The 13,518-nt window shown below is 51.3% G+C and overlaps 1 long non-coding RNA gene across 1 annotated transcript; it reads right to left on the bottom strand.

The window, feature by feature from the left end:
• Positions 1-9,935: 9,935 nt before the first annotated feature.
• On the bottom strand, positions 9,936-12,045 carry LOC140711746 (uncharacterized). Its single transcript, XR_012093039.1, has 3 exons — positions 11,963-12,045; positions 10,877-11,009; positions 9,936-10,331 (listed from the first exon to the last, which is right to left on the bottom strand). It is a non-coding gene; the product is annotated as an uncharacterized lncRNA (long non-coding RNA).
• Between the last annotated feature and the right edge of the window lie 1,473 nt (positions 12,046-13,518).

The following is a 13,518-nucleotide window of genomic DNA, read 5'->3' as shown; positions in this document are numbered from 1 at the left end:
TGCGAGACTTTGGCAGCTCGGGTGGGTGGTAGGGTGGGCACGGGGGAGAGAATGCGGTGCTTTCTGGGTCTTTAGAGGAGATCAACCAGTGGCCAGGAGGTCTGGCTTCTGGTACCAGCTGAGTCCTGACTTACAGTGGGACCTTGGGCGAATCCCTTTCCCTCTGTTGGCCTGCTACCTCTAGCGAGCATTTACTGAGCTCACCGAGTACTGCAATTGACTTGTAATACGTCTTTGAGTCCTAACAATCATTCCATAAGGTTATTACTTGTTATTACTGTCATCTTTTTTCATGATGGATTTAGAAGGCTGAGACATGCAGAGGTTGAAGAACGCATCTAAAGGTCCAAGGCTGGCAGTGGGCAGAGCCGTGGTGTGAGCCCAGGCAGTCCAACCACAGTCCTGCACACGCGGGCTGCCCATGCGCTGACCTGGGGGATTCTTTGGCGCAGTGGGAGCCTGTTACATTTCTGCAAGGGATTGGGGGATGGAGAGGAGACACAAATCATGGAAAGCACTCTTTGGATTCCTCATCACTCAGGGAGGCCCTCAGGGTGAGTGGGGAGAAGGCAGGGGACGTCTCCACCCTGATTCCTGGAGTGAGAGCCTCCAGGGATTCCAAGTCCTGTCCAGGGCAAAAGGCCAGGGGTTACTTCATGGACACCGTTGCCTCCCGAACTCCTCCAATTCCAAGGTGGCCATGGCCTCCTCTCCCTCAAAAAATCAAGGCCCCACATTGCTGCTCGGCCAGTCCTGCCCAGAACACAGGGGTGGTATGAATAAGCCCTGTGCCACACTGGTGCTGTGATTTGGGGATTCAAAGAGGACGTAGTCTCAGTACTACTTGCCCTTCACTGGCGCTCTCTGCGGTGGGCATCGAGAACAGGGCCTTCCCTGGCTGCCGCAGTCCCCGCAGAGACCCACAAAGAAGAAAGTCCCAGGAGGCCCTGGAAGCCTTGGTGGACAGGGGACAAGACTCCAGTCCCTGCCACGTCATGCTTCCCGGGGGACCCCAGCCAAGGTCCTGGGTTACAACTCATGGTTTCAAGAGACAGAAACCTGAATCCAACCAACTCAAGTAAAGGGGGCTTATTCAGAGGATACCGGGGCTGGTCAGCACTGGGGTACCTCAGGGACAACTGGAATAAAGGACTCAAACACCACAGGATGCTGCCTGTCCCTGCACTCCCCATCTCTGAAGGTGCCTTCCTGCTGCTGCCTGGTCTCCTGCACGGGGGAAGAGCAGGGCTGCCATGGCGCCAGCCATCGCCAGAAGGGTATTGCCTCCCTTGCCTTAGCACCAGCCTAACGCGTCCCAGACAGAGGCTGTGGTTGGCCGAACAGAGATCAGTAGCCCATTCCTGGCCCAATCAGCTTTGGCAAGGGGACAAGGCCATGTGTCAGAAGCAGAGCCACCGGGCTTACTTGTGTCCAGATCAATCCCAGAGAAGGAGACACTCTGGGGACCAGGAAGCCACTCCAACTGGGGTCTGTTGGAGCCTCTCTGAGCCTTCGTTTCCTCACCAGTGAATTGAAGTGATATTTGGCCAGCTCTGTGGCTCACAACTGAAACCCTAGTGCTCTGGGGAGTAGAGGAAGGAGGATTGCTTGAGGCCAAGACTTTGAGACAAGCCTGGCAACATAGTGAGATTCCATCTCCACAAAAAAATAAGAAAAATAATTAGCTGGGTATGTGGTGCCACCTGTAGTCCCAGCTACTCAGGAGGTTGTGGTGCAAGAATCGCTTGAACCCAGGAGTTTGAGGCTGCAGTGAGCCTTGATTGAGCCACTGTGCTCCAGCCTCGGTGACCGAGCAAGACACTGTCTCAAAACAAAACAAAAAGGTGACAGGTACCTTCTTCATGGGTGACTGTGAGTTATTGATGAGATGGTGCATGCATAAAGAGTGTTTGGTGGCTGAAAGGACTTGACAAAGATTAGCTTTGATTATGGCGGCTGTTGATGGTGTTGCTAATAGAAGGATTTGCTCTGCCAAGGACTCCAGCAAGGACTGAGGTTCCTGCTGTGCAGACTGTGGGTAGAGCCTTAGTGCTCCCAAGCCCTGCTTCTCCTATGGTCCCCCAACGGCCTCCTGAGTGGGCCACGGTCCTGAGCTCAGCGGGCACCAGGACCCTCCCCAGTCTGGCTGAAGAGGCAGCTTCCAGAACAGCCTCCTCCCCAACTGGGCACACCTCCCCAGATCTCAGTTCCCTTACCTATCAGATGGAGGACATCACACCTGCTTTCCTCTTCTACAGTGGTGAGGAATGAGCAAGAAGACATGAGTGGAAGGAAAAACTAATGTGTCTTATTAGCAGTTTACTGTTATTATTAATTATCATCTCCAGAAAACTACTGGGATTACAAGCCTGTGTTTCCTCACATCTCTCTAAAGGCCATTACCACGAGGGGAGCCAGCAGACTTAATTTGTGAATGCTAGCTACTAAATTATGCAAAACCAGATCTGCTAATGAATTTCTCCCATGGCGGCTGCTGGTGCTGAGGAGTTTACAGGTACACTTCTTGGAGGGAGGGGCCGAAAGGGGACTGGGTATTCGCTGTTCCACCTCGACACTCAGAACCCACCTGCCTTCACCCACCCCTGGGACAAAGGCTGCCTAAAATGTGAATTCCCAGCTGGGAGAGGCATCAAGATGGCTGAATAGATTATTCGGTCATTCAAAGTGGTTTTTGTTTTTTTCAGTTTGAATAGACTCAAATAGCTTGTCTCAGAAGGAAGAAAAAGGCTGCTGTTGAATTGAATGTAAGCCTGCAAATGACTTCTCTTTCTCTCTCTCTGCTCTATTTCCGATAGCTATTTATAGATTAGAGGCCCGTCATTGCAAATTAGGGACATTTTCTTCCTTCCCCATCCTCCACTACTCCAGCCCCAGCTCCTTGAGGGCGGTGGTCACTGGCCAAGCCCAGGATCAGGCACCATGCAGCTGGCAGCCTGTGCACATCCCCTTCTGAAGACAGCTGCCCCCTGCTTCCACTCCTGACTGCGAGCTCCTCTAGGAGAGGGGCTGGGTCCGCATGTCCAGGACCAGGCTGAGGCTGGGCACAGGGCAGGCCCCGTCACATCTGTGAGATGGGTGCTTCAAGGACAAGCTCAGAAACCTCCCCCAACTTATCAAGGCCAGAGAAGGTGATTCATCAGAAGGCTCCAGGCAGCTCATGGATGAAAAAATGGGCTGCATGGACTTTCCCAGCCTGGAGGAGGGCAGGAGTCAGGCCAGCCTGGAAACCTGACAGCAGGAGCAGGACTTTCAGGGCCCAAATCCTCTCCAGGTGTTCTATGCCCAGTGGTTCAAATCCCGCAGGGCCACACTCACTGTGTAACCTTGGACATGTTTCTTAACCTCTCTGGGGTTGATTTATCCTGTGTAATCGGGACCATAAAGCCTTTCTCCCCATCTCCCCATACCCAGGTGTGAGCCTGCTGCAGTCATGCTGTTGTTTGGGAAAAAAAATTTTTTTTTTGAGACAGAGTCTCGCTCTGTCACCCAGGCTGGAGTGCAGTGGCACACTCTCGGCTCACTGCAACCTCTGCCTGCCAGGTTCAAGTGAGACTCATGCCTCAGCCTTCCGACTAGCTGAGATCACAGGCATGTGGCACCATACCCTGCTAATTTTTGTATTTTTATTAGAGACAGGGTTTCACCATGCTGGCCAGGCTGGTCTCGAACACCTGACCTCAAGTGATCCGCGATCCGCCCGCCTTGGCCTCCCAAAGTGCTAGGATTACATGCGTGAGACACCGCTCCCAGCCTGTTCTTGAAATTTAAATGAAACTGGCAGGGACCTCAGATCCCTTGTTAATGGAAATCCGACATCCCTGTGCCCCAAGATTTCTGTGAATCCTTGGAGATTACACCCAGCCTCACTCAATTTTTTTTTTTTCATTTCTATTGAGCAACTGGACAATCCAGACCCACCATAGTGGTTCATGCCTGTAATCCCAGCACTTTGGGATGCCAAGACAGGTGAATCATTTGAGCCTAGGCGCTCAAGACCAGCCTGAGCAACATGGTGAAATACCTTCTCTACAAAAAATGCAAAACTTGGCTGGGCATGGTGGCATGCACCTGCAGTCACAGCTACTAGGGAGGCTGAGGTAGGAGGATCACCAGAACCTGGGGAGGTCGAGGCTGCAGTGAGCTGTGATCATGCCACTGCACTCCAGCAGACAGAGTGGGTGTCAGAGTGAAGCCCTGAGGTAAAAAAAAAGAGAGAGAGAGAGAGAGAGAGATGTGGGGAGAGAGAGAGAGATAAAAGAGGTTGGGGGAGAGAGAGAGAGACTGAGAGAGAGAGAAAGAAAAGGAGAGGAGAGGAGAGGGAAATTTACTTCCTAAATTGGCGCCCTTCTTTAGAAGTGGGAACCACTAAAATAACAATTTTTCCACACTCAGTAAATGCAGATCAGATATGTGGGGAAGTGCTTTGAAAACCACAAAGTACGGCCAGCACAGGAAGGTTATTAAACCCGTTCCTCTTAGTCCCATTATGGACAGCACTTCCTGGAAGGCATCTAAATGCTCTCTGCTCCAGCACTGTTGGCTTGTAAGAGAACAGGAGCCTGTGGAATTTTCTGAAACAATCCTTTCAGGTTCCAAAGAACCCACTCCCGTTATCTTTTTTTTTTTTTTTTTTTTTTTTTTTGAGACGGAGTCTCGCTCTGTCGCCCAGGCTGGAGTGCAGTGGCCGATCTCAGCTCACTGCAAGCTCCGCCTCCCGGGTTTACGCCATTCTCCTGCCTCAGCCTCCCTAGTAGCTGGGACTACAGGCGCCCGCCACCGCGCCCGGCTAGTTTTTTGTATTTTTTAGTAGAGACGGGGTTTCACCGTGTTAGCCAGGATGGTCTCGATCTCCTGACCTCGTGATCCGCCCGTCTCGGCCTCCCAAAGTGCTAGGATTACAGGCTTGAGCCACCGCGCCCGGCCTACTCCCGTTATCTTGAGTTAAATCCATTCAAACCATCGCCTTCCACTTTTTAAATTTTCGTTGGAAAATAATTTACATACAGAAAAGTACATCATTAACATTCACACCTGGTTCAAGACACAGACCACACCCAGCTCCCAGAAACTTCCCTTCCAGTCACTGTCTCCAAAGCTGACCTCTAATGGCCGACATGCGTGCTTGCTTCTGTATCTGTGAATGGAGTCCTACCACAGATGCTTTGCGCTCAGCTTCTCCCACCCCACATGACGTCTGCAGGATTCAGTCACGTGGTTGTATGTAGTTTAGATAATCATTCTCATTGTTTCATCATAGTCTTTCCTGTGGAAATAATTGTTTTTCATCTACTGTTGATGAGCATTTGGGTAGTTTCCAGTCTGGCTGTCATGACTACACTGCCTTGGACATTCTAGTCCATGTTTTTTGGCACACATAGGGCTGTGTTTCTGTTGGGTATCTGCCTAGGAGTACAATTTTTGGTTCATACGGTAGTCATATGTTCCTTTTTTTAGACAGAATGTTGCTCTGTCACACAGGCTCACCACAGCCTTGAAATCATGGGCGTCAGTGATCCTCTCCTCTTAGCCTCCTGAGTAGCTGGAGCCACAGGTGTGTGCTAACATGTTTGGCTAACTTTTTATTTTTATTTTTATTTTTTTGTAGAGATGAGGTCTCACCATGTTGTCCAGGCTGGTCTCAAACTCCTGAGCTAAAGCAATCCTTCTGAGTTGGGCTCCCATAGTGCTGGGATTACAGATGCGAGCCACTGAGCCTGGCTGTGTTAATCTTTAACAGAACAAGTGCCAAACGGTTTTCATCCCATCTTTTCTTTCTTTCTTTTATGTTTTATTTATTTATTTTTGAGACAAGGTCTTGTTCTGTTGCCCAGCCTGAAATGCAGTGGTGCAACCATGACTCACTGTAGCCTCAACCTCGTGGGATCAACTGATCCTCCCATCTCAGTCTCCCGAGTAGCTGAGACTGTAAGTGCACATCCACATGCCTGGCTAATTTTTGTAATTTTTTGGAGAGACAGGTTTCACTATGTTGCCCAGACTAGTCTTGAACTCCTGGCGTCAATCTTCCTAGCCTCAGCCTCCCAAAGCGCTGGAATTATAGGCGTGAGCCACTGCGCCTGGCTTTACCCTTTCTTTTGAGTGTCTACTCTCAGATCACCTTCTGCAGGGAAGTCATGTTAAGTGACTTGTTCCAGGCCACGTGCCCAGCAGTGGTAGAGCTGAGATTTGAGCTTACACAGGCTCCCTGTCAGAGTCTGCACTCTTAACCACCAGGCTACACTGCCTCTCTGCTTCTGAGAAGAGTCTAATATACCACATAAAGTTGTATGCAGTATAAACCTCCTGAAAAGGAGCCCTGAGCTTAGGCCTCCTTAGGGGCTGTGCGGAATATTTTATTTTATTTTTATTTATGTATTTATGTGTTTGTTTATTTATTTATTTTTGAGACGGTGTCTCACTCTGTCGCCCAGGCTGAAGTGCAGTGGCATCATCTCGGCACACTGCAACCTCTGCCTCCCAGGTTCAAGTGATTCTCATGCTTCAGCCTCCTGAGTAGCTGGGATTACAGGCATGTGCCACCATGCCCAGCTCATTTTAGTATTTTTAGTAGAGACAGGGTTTCGTCATGTTGCCCAGGCTGGTCTCAACTCCTGGGCTCAAGCAATCTATCTGCCTTGGCCTCCCAAAGTGCTGGGACTACAGGCCTGAGCCGCCGTGCCCAGCCAGGGAGCAGAATATTTTATAACGGGCAGTGGGCACATCTGCTTTTTGCTCCAGGAGGAAATGCTAACACTCGCCTCTAAGGTGTTTGTTGTACAAACATCCTAGAAAGATCACCTGGAACCAAGGCAGCCTCTGCTCACGAGATGTGCAGACATGTGAGGCCCATGGAGGTCCTGTCTCCTAACAGCTGCCCCAGCCTGGACTTTGGGCTGTGGCCACATCCAACATCTGCTGCCTCCATCACCAGCAGAGATGCCGCAGCTGCCTATAGAGCCAGAGGGCTAGAGGGAGGGCTGGGAAGCGAGACTGTCGTGCCATCTGGAGGCAGCCCATGAGCAGCTGTGGGGCCAATCACCACCAGGCCTGTAGGCCCTGGAAAGACTATGGGCTTTGGCAGGGCGCGGTGGCTCATGCCTGTAATCCCAGCACTTTAGGAGGCCAAGGGCGGATCACCTGAGGTCAGGAGTTCAAGACCAGTTTGGCCAACATGGTAAAACCTCGTCTCTACTAAAACTACAAAAATTAGCTGGGTGTGGTGGCACATCCCTGTAATCCCAGCTACTTGGGAGGCTGAGGCAGAAGAATTGCTTGAACCCAGGAGGTGGAGGTTGCAGTGAGCAGAGATTGTGCCACTGCACTCCAGCCTGGGCAACAGAGAGAGACTCTGTCTCAAAAAAACCAAAAAGACTGGGTTCTGAGGGCACCAGCTGCTCCCGTCCAGGGCCACACCCAGGCCTCTGGGAAACAGCCATTGTCCCCTCTGCCCTCTGCCTCCCCATTAGGTATCGTCTGCCTCTCCTAGACCTCCTCTTTCTCACTTGACTCTCTCTTCACCACTTCGCCTTTCCTGCTGGCTTTTTGCAGATCTCTCTCTCTCTCTTCCTCTCTCGATGATTTTATCTCTGGGGCTGTATGCAAACTTTAGAAAACAAACTAAACACATGCACACCACGCATGTGAGAAAAGAAGAAAGCGAGGATCACCCACAATCCCCCCACCCAGAAATAACCACAGTGAACATTTTGGTCAGCATCTCCCCAAAGTTTTCTCTGTAGACATAGCCACATATGTCACATATCCACACATATCAACATGCTCACCACAAAACTGGGATCCCACGTAGACGGAGCTCACGCTTCCTGAGCTACTCCAGAGAAGAGGAGGCCTGTGGAGGCCACAAGGCGGGGGAAGACTTTCTTCTCCTTGAGAAAGAAAATGAGAGAGAACCTGGGACCACTGCTAGCTGCATGGAGCGATGATCTTCCAGGACACCAAACCAGCCTGTGTCCCCTCTCCCAGCCCATCCCTGCCAACAGGGTCAGGGGTAGGAGCGAGTCAGGAAGAAGGCTTAGCTGTGAGGGTCCTCGGGATGGCGACAGAGGCAGGACCACATCTACTCCCCTCAGCCTTGAGCAGGCTTCTAGGAGGAGGTGAGACCTCCGTGCACATGGCGGGGTCTCCATGGATTGTGGAGCAGAGGCCTGACTAGATTGTGTGGGCGGGGTGGAGGGTTATACGTCTGTATGAGTGTGACCACACACTCACACAGACCTCCATCTTCAGTCCGGCAACCGCTGGGGGAGGGAGTGGTCCTGCCACAGCCGCACAGTCACTTTTCTTTTTTTTTTTTTTTTTTGAGACGGAGTCTTGCTCTGTCACCCAGGCTAGAGTGCAGTGGTGCAGTCTCAGCTCACTGCAACCTCCCCCTTCCGAGTTCAAGCAATTCTCATGTCTCATCCTCCCGAGTGGCCGGGACTACAGGTGTGCACCACACCAGCTAATTTTTGTATTTTTTGGTAGAGATGGGGTTTCACTATGTTGGCCAGGCTAGTCTCAAACTCCTGACCTCAAGTGATCCACCCGCCTCGACCTCCCAAAGTGCTGGGATTACAGACGTGTGCCACAGCACCCAGACTTAATTTTTGTATTTTTAGTAGAGATGGGGTTTTTCCATGTTGGCCAAGCTGGTCTCGAACTCTTGGCCTCAAGTGATCTGCCTGCCTCAGCCTCCCAAAGTGCTGGGATTGCAGGCGTGAGCCCCCACACCCAGCCCCCTTTCCTTGAACTCAAACCTAACCCAACTCCCATTCTTGGATGTGCCTTAATCCTCAATCCCACCCCAGGTTGAGCTGGGAGGGCAGCCTTAGGCTGGAGGGGCTGGGAAGGATTCACAGGTTTGGTGGGAAACATTTAGGTGGTTTATAAATTTTTGCTATTACAAATAATGCACTTCCAAGGTTTTTATTGCTTTATCTTATTTTATTTTACTTTATTTTTAGAGACAGGGTCTTGCTCTGTCACCCAGGCTGGAATGCAGTGGTGCGATCATAGCTCACTGCAGCCTTGAACTATTGGGCTCAAGCCAACCTCCCACCTCAGCCTCTTGAACAGCTAGGACTATAGGTACACACCACCATGCCGGCCTAATTTTTTTTAAATTTTTTGTAGAGACTGGGCTCTAACTGTGTTGCCCAGGCTGGTCTCAAACTTCTGGGCTCAAGTGATCCCTCTGCCTCAGCCTCTCAAAGTGCTAGGATTACAGGCATGAGCCACTGCACCCGGCCTCCGAGATTTTTAAAGCACCATACTTGTTACAAGAAATTCAGACAATAACAAAGTTCATAGAATTGTATCAGAAATTCTCCCTCAACCCACCCCGACTTCAGTTCCACTCTCCACAGAAGTGACCACTGAAAATAGGTTAGCATCCTCTTAGAGTTATTCTTGGACATAGACAAAAATATGAGCCCACATGAAATTGTGTTTTCTTTAATCACACACAGGTACTTCTTTTTCTCACTCACTCAACAAGCCCTCAAGGGCCTATCCCAAGCCAGTGCACAGAGAGCAGCCTCATCAATACGAAGGTTTGCTCAGAGAGGAGAACCAAGTCAGCCTAAGACATTTTGGCCTTTCCACAAACATTTGCAAACACCTGCAGTGCTGGGCAGGCTCTAGCGGCAGAGAGACCGGGCCCAGAGCCCACCTCCACGCTCCACAGCCATGTGACCTTGAGGAGGTCACCCTCCTGCCTGAGTACCTACCTTGGGTGCTAATGTGAAGGTTAAGTAATCATCTGTATGGGAGGCTTGGCAGAGCACGCGGCTCAGAGAGGACCCTAAATGATGGCAACTGTGACTGTTACCTCCAAAATGAGCCAGCCACAAGGACAACTGCATAGCCTTCCGCGGACCACCGCTTTTTCACCCTGCTGAAGGACACGGAGCTTATTTCCAGTTTTCGCCGTTCGCTCTTTTATTCAACAACAAGGTCACTTCCTCCTGCTATGTTTTTCAACTCTACATTTGAAGCATTTGTTGGGAAAGAAGCCGTATTGACCCCCACACTACTAAGCACCTTGGGCAGCGCTTGGTGTCTCTGAACCTTGCTTCCTGTCTGTAAAATGGAAGACAATTAAATTAATCCTGTCTCTGCACCTGGCCAAGGTTGCCTGGAGGACACATTAGAAAGTGGCTGTAAAAATGCTTTGCAAAATCTGAAGCAGTGTAGACACATGAGGAAATGTTATGTGGACAGGACTATGGCCCCGCTAGATTCTGTTCTCTTGGGAGGGCAGACACTGTGGGTTTGGTGATACTTGCCGAATAATGAAAGAATCTTCTCATCTGAAAAATAAGAAAATTAAAGGCCCGGTGTCTCTGGACTGTTTAACAAGGGAAGAGGAGAAGGAGGAAAGGCAGAGCCCACCCTGACTGTGTTCCTCTTGTCTTTTCTCCTCCCACTCTCCTCCCTTCGTTCCTTTCTTTTATTCAACACATATTCTCTCCCCTGGTTTTTTGTTTTGTTTTGTTTGAAACAGGGTCTCACTCTGTTGCCCAGGCTGGAGTGCAGTGGAGCCATCTCAGCTTAGTGCAACCTCTGCCTTCTGGATCTGCGACAAGCGATCCTCCTACCTCAGCCTCAAGAGTAGTTGGGACCATGAGCAGGCACCACCACACCCAGCTAATTGTTTTGATTTTTAGTAGAGAAGGGGGCTCTCACTATGTTTCCCAGGCTGTTCTCAAACTCCTGAGCCCAAGCAATCCCTCGACCTTGGCCTCCCAAAGTGCTGGGATTACAGGAGTGAGCCACCTCCCATGTTTTTGAAGGGGAGGAAAGAGAGTGGTGAAAGGGAAGGAAAAAGAGGGCAACAGCTCCTTATTTTGCACACCTCACGGTTTACCAACACAGTCACCTGAGGAGTGGATTTTCTCATTTGACCACGGAGGTACACTCGCCTGTAGTTCCAGCACTTTGGAGGCTGAAGCGGGAGGATAGCTTTAGCCCAGGAGTTCAGGACCATCCTGTAAAACATAGTGAGACCTCGTCCCTATATAAATTTAATTTTATATATGTATATATTTTTAAATAGTAATGAAGTATGTTCCAAATACTTCATGGTACATACTTATACCAAAAATTTTTTTGGCCGGGCGCAGTGGCTCATGCCTGTAATCCCTGCACTTTGGGAGGCTGAGGCGGATGGATCACCTGAGTTCAGGAGTTTAAGACCAGCCTGGCCAACATGGCAAAACCCTGTCTCTACTAAAAATACAAAAATTAACTGGATGTGGTGGTGCACGCCTGTAATCCCAGCTACTCAGGAGGCTGAGGCAGGACTTGAACCCAGGAGGCCGAGTTTACAGTCAACGAAGATTGAGCCACTGCACTCCAGCCTGGGGGGCAGAACAAGACTCCGTTTCAAAAATAAATTAAAATAAAATAAAATAAAATAAATTCATTGTCTCTTTGAAATTTGAATTTAACTTTGACATCCTCTTTTTTGGCAGGGGGGACAGTCTCACTCTGTCGTCAAGCTGTCCTGCAGTGCCACAATCTGGGCTCACAGCAGCCTCAAACTCCTGGACTCAAACGATCCTCCCGCTGAAGGAAAATGTACTCCCATTTGACAGACGTCGAAACTGAGGCCTGGAAGAAGTTATGCAATCTCTCCGAGTCACGCAGTACATCTGAAATCCTGCACGTCCTTCGCCAGCTTTCTCTGTCTCTCTGCCGTCCTGTCCCCTCTAGACCAACCATCAGTCAATACTCTGAATGTCTGGAAGGACAGGGCTCTGAGTGCCTCCCTTCCTTGGGGCCGTGCACTCTCTCTCTGACCAGCGATTTGTCACGGGTCTCCTGAGAGGAGCCGGGTGGCAACGGCCGTGTCCCCGCTCCCCGCCCACCCTCCCTTGCTTCCTGGACGCCGCTGGGCGTCGGGCCTCGCGGTGGGTGCCACGATCGAGACCCCTCTCACCAGAAACAGGCGGCCTGTGCTCGCGTGGGGCTTTGGTGGAGACCCTCCGCACCAAAGCCCGGACTTGTCCGCGGCTTTCCCTCCTCCTCCCTCCCCGCGGGGAGCTCGGCCCTCCTCCTCCGGCGGGGAAGCCATTTCCCGAACCCGCGCGCCCTCTGGCGGCCTGAGCCGGGGCCGAGGCTGGGCTATGTTGACACTGCCCCCAAATGCCCTGCCTGGGGACCGCGCGCCGCAGGGTAGCTTCCTGTCTTCGCCTCGGAGGGACGCAGCTCGCCTGGGCGCAGGCCCCCCGGCACTGTCCTCCCGGCTTCCCCGGAGCCCTCCCGCGGGGTCCTCCCGGCCGCCACCTCCGGAGTCTCCCGCCTGCCTGTGTCCCCGGCCGCGTGGCACCTCCCACCGTGGAACGGGGCAGCTGCGGGACGTGTTCCTCTCCCCACCGGACTCAGATTCTTCTAGGGGAGATCCCGCCAGAGGCGCATCCCCGGAGTCTCATCCCCAGAGAAGAGTCTGGCACCGGGCAGTCTTCGCGGTGGGCTCTCGGCCACTTCTGAAGAAGGTGCAAGTGAACCACAGATAAACCAGCGAAGGCGCCACCCGACGGCCTGGCGTGCGGAGGGAGTCCCCCCTCCGAGGGACGCTGAGAGGTTGCCTCGAGAAATACAGGGCGACCCACCCAAATCTGAATTTCAGGTAGAGAGCAAGTACTTTTTTTTAGTGTAAGTATGCCCCGGCCGGGCGCGGCGGTGCACACCTGGGGTCCCAGTACTTTGGAGGCCAAGGCGGGAGGATTGTTTGATCCCAGGAGTCTCAGGACCAGCCCGGGCAACATGGTGAGACCTCATCTCCACAGAAATTTAATTTTACATATGTATGTATTTCTAAATAGTAATGAAGTGTGTCCCAAATACTGCATGGTACATACTTACACTAAAATTTTTCCATTGTTTATCTGAAATTTGAATTTAACTGACAGCCTCCTTTTTTTTTTCATACAGGGTCACACTCTGTCACCAGGCTGTGGTGCAGTGGCACGATCTTGGCTCACTGCAGACTCAAACTCCTGAGCTCAAACGATCCTCCCACCTCAGCCTCCTGAGTAGCTGGGACTACAGGCATACACCACCACGAAACTGGCTATTTTTATTTCTTGTAGAAACAAGGTCTTGTTATGTTGCCCAGGCTGGCTTCAAACTCCTGGGCTCAAGTGATCGTCCCACCTCGGCCTCCCACGGTGCTGGGATTACAGGGATGAGCCACCGCTCCCGGACCTCTATTTTTATTTGCTAAATTTGACAACTCTAGCTGGGTGGAGTCAAGGCCATGAAAAACCCATAGGAACACAATGGGGCTAGGGGAATGAGGGAATGGGTAGAGGTCCTCAGAGAGTCTGGGGCAAGGCAGGAGGGCTGAGTCTAAATCCAGTTTAGGCCAGGGAGAAGAGAACAGTAATGCAAACTTCACGTTTTTACATGGAACTTAACAGCCACCTCATCTAGGGGTGGTGAAAACAAGGAAAACTTTGCCTGTTCCTCAAGCTTCTGCTAAAATGTTGCTTT

This window comes from Chlorocebus sabaeus, chromosome 5, assembly GCF_047675955.1.
Source record: "Chlorocebus sabaeus isolate Y175 chromosome 5, mChlSab1.0.hap1, whole genome shotgun sequence".
NCBI classification, from domain to species: Eukaryota; Metazoa; Chordata; class Mammalia; order Primates; family Cercopithecidae; genus Chlorocebus; species Chlorocebus sabaeus.
This window is presented reverse-complemented; position numbering and strand designations above follow the sequence as displayed.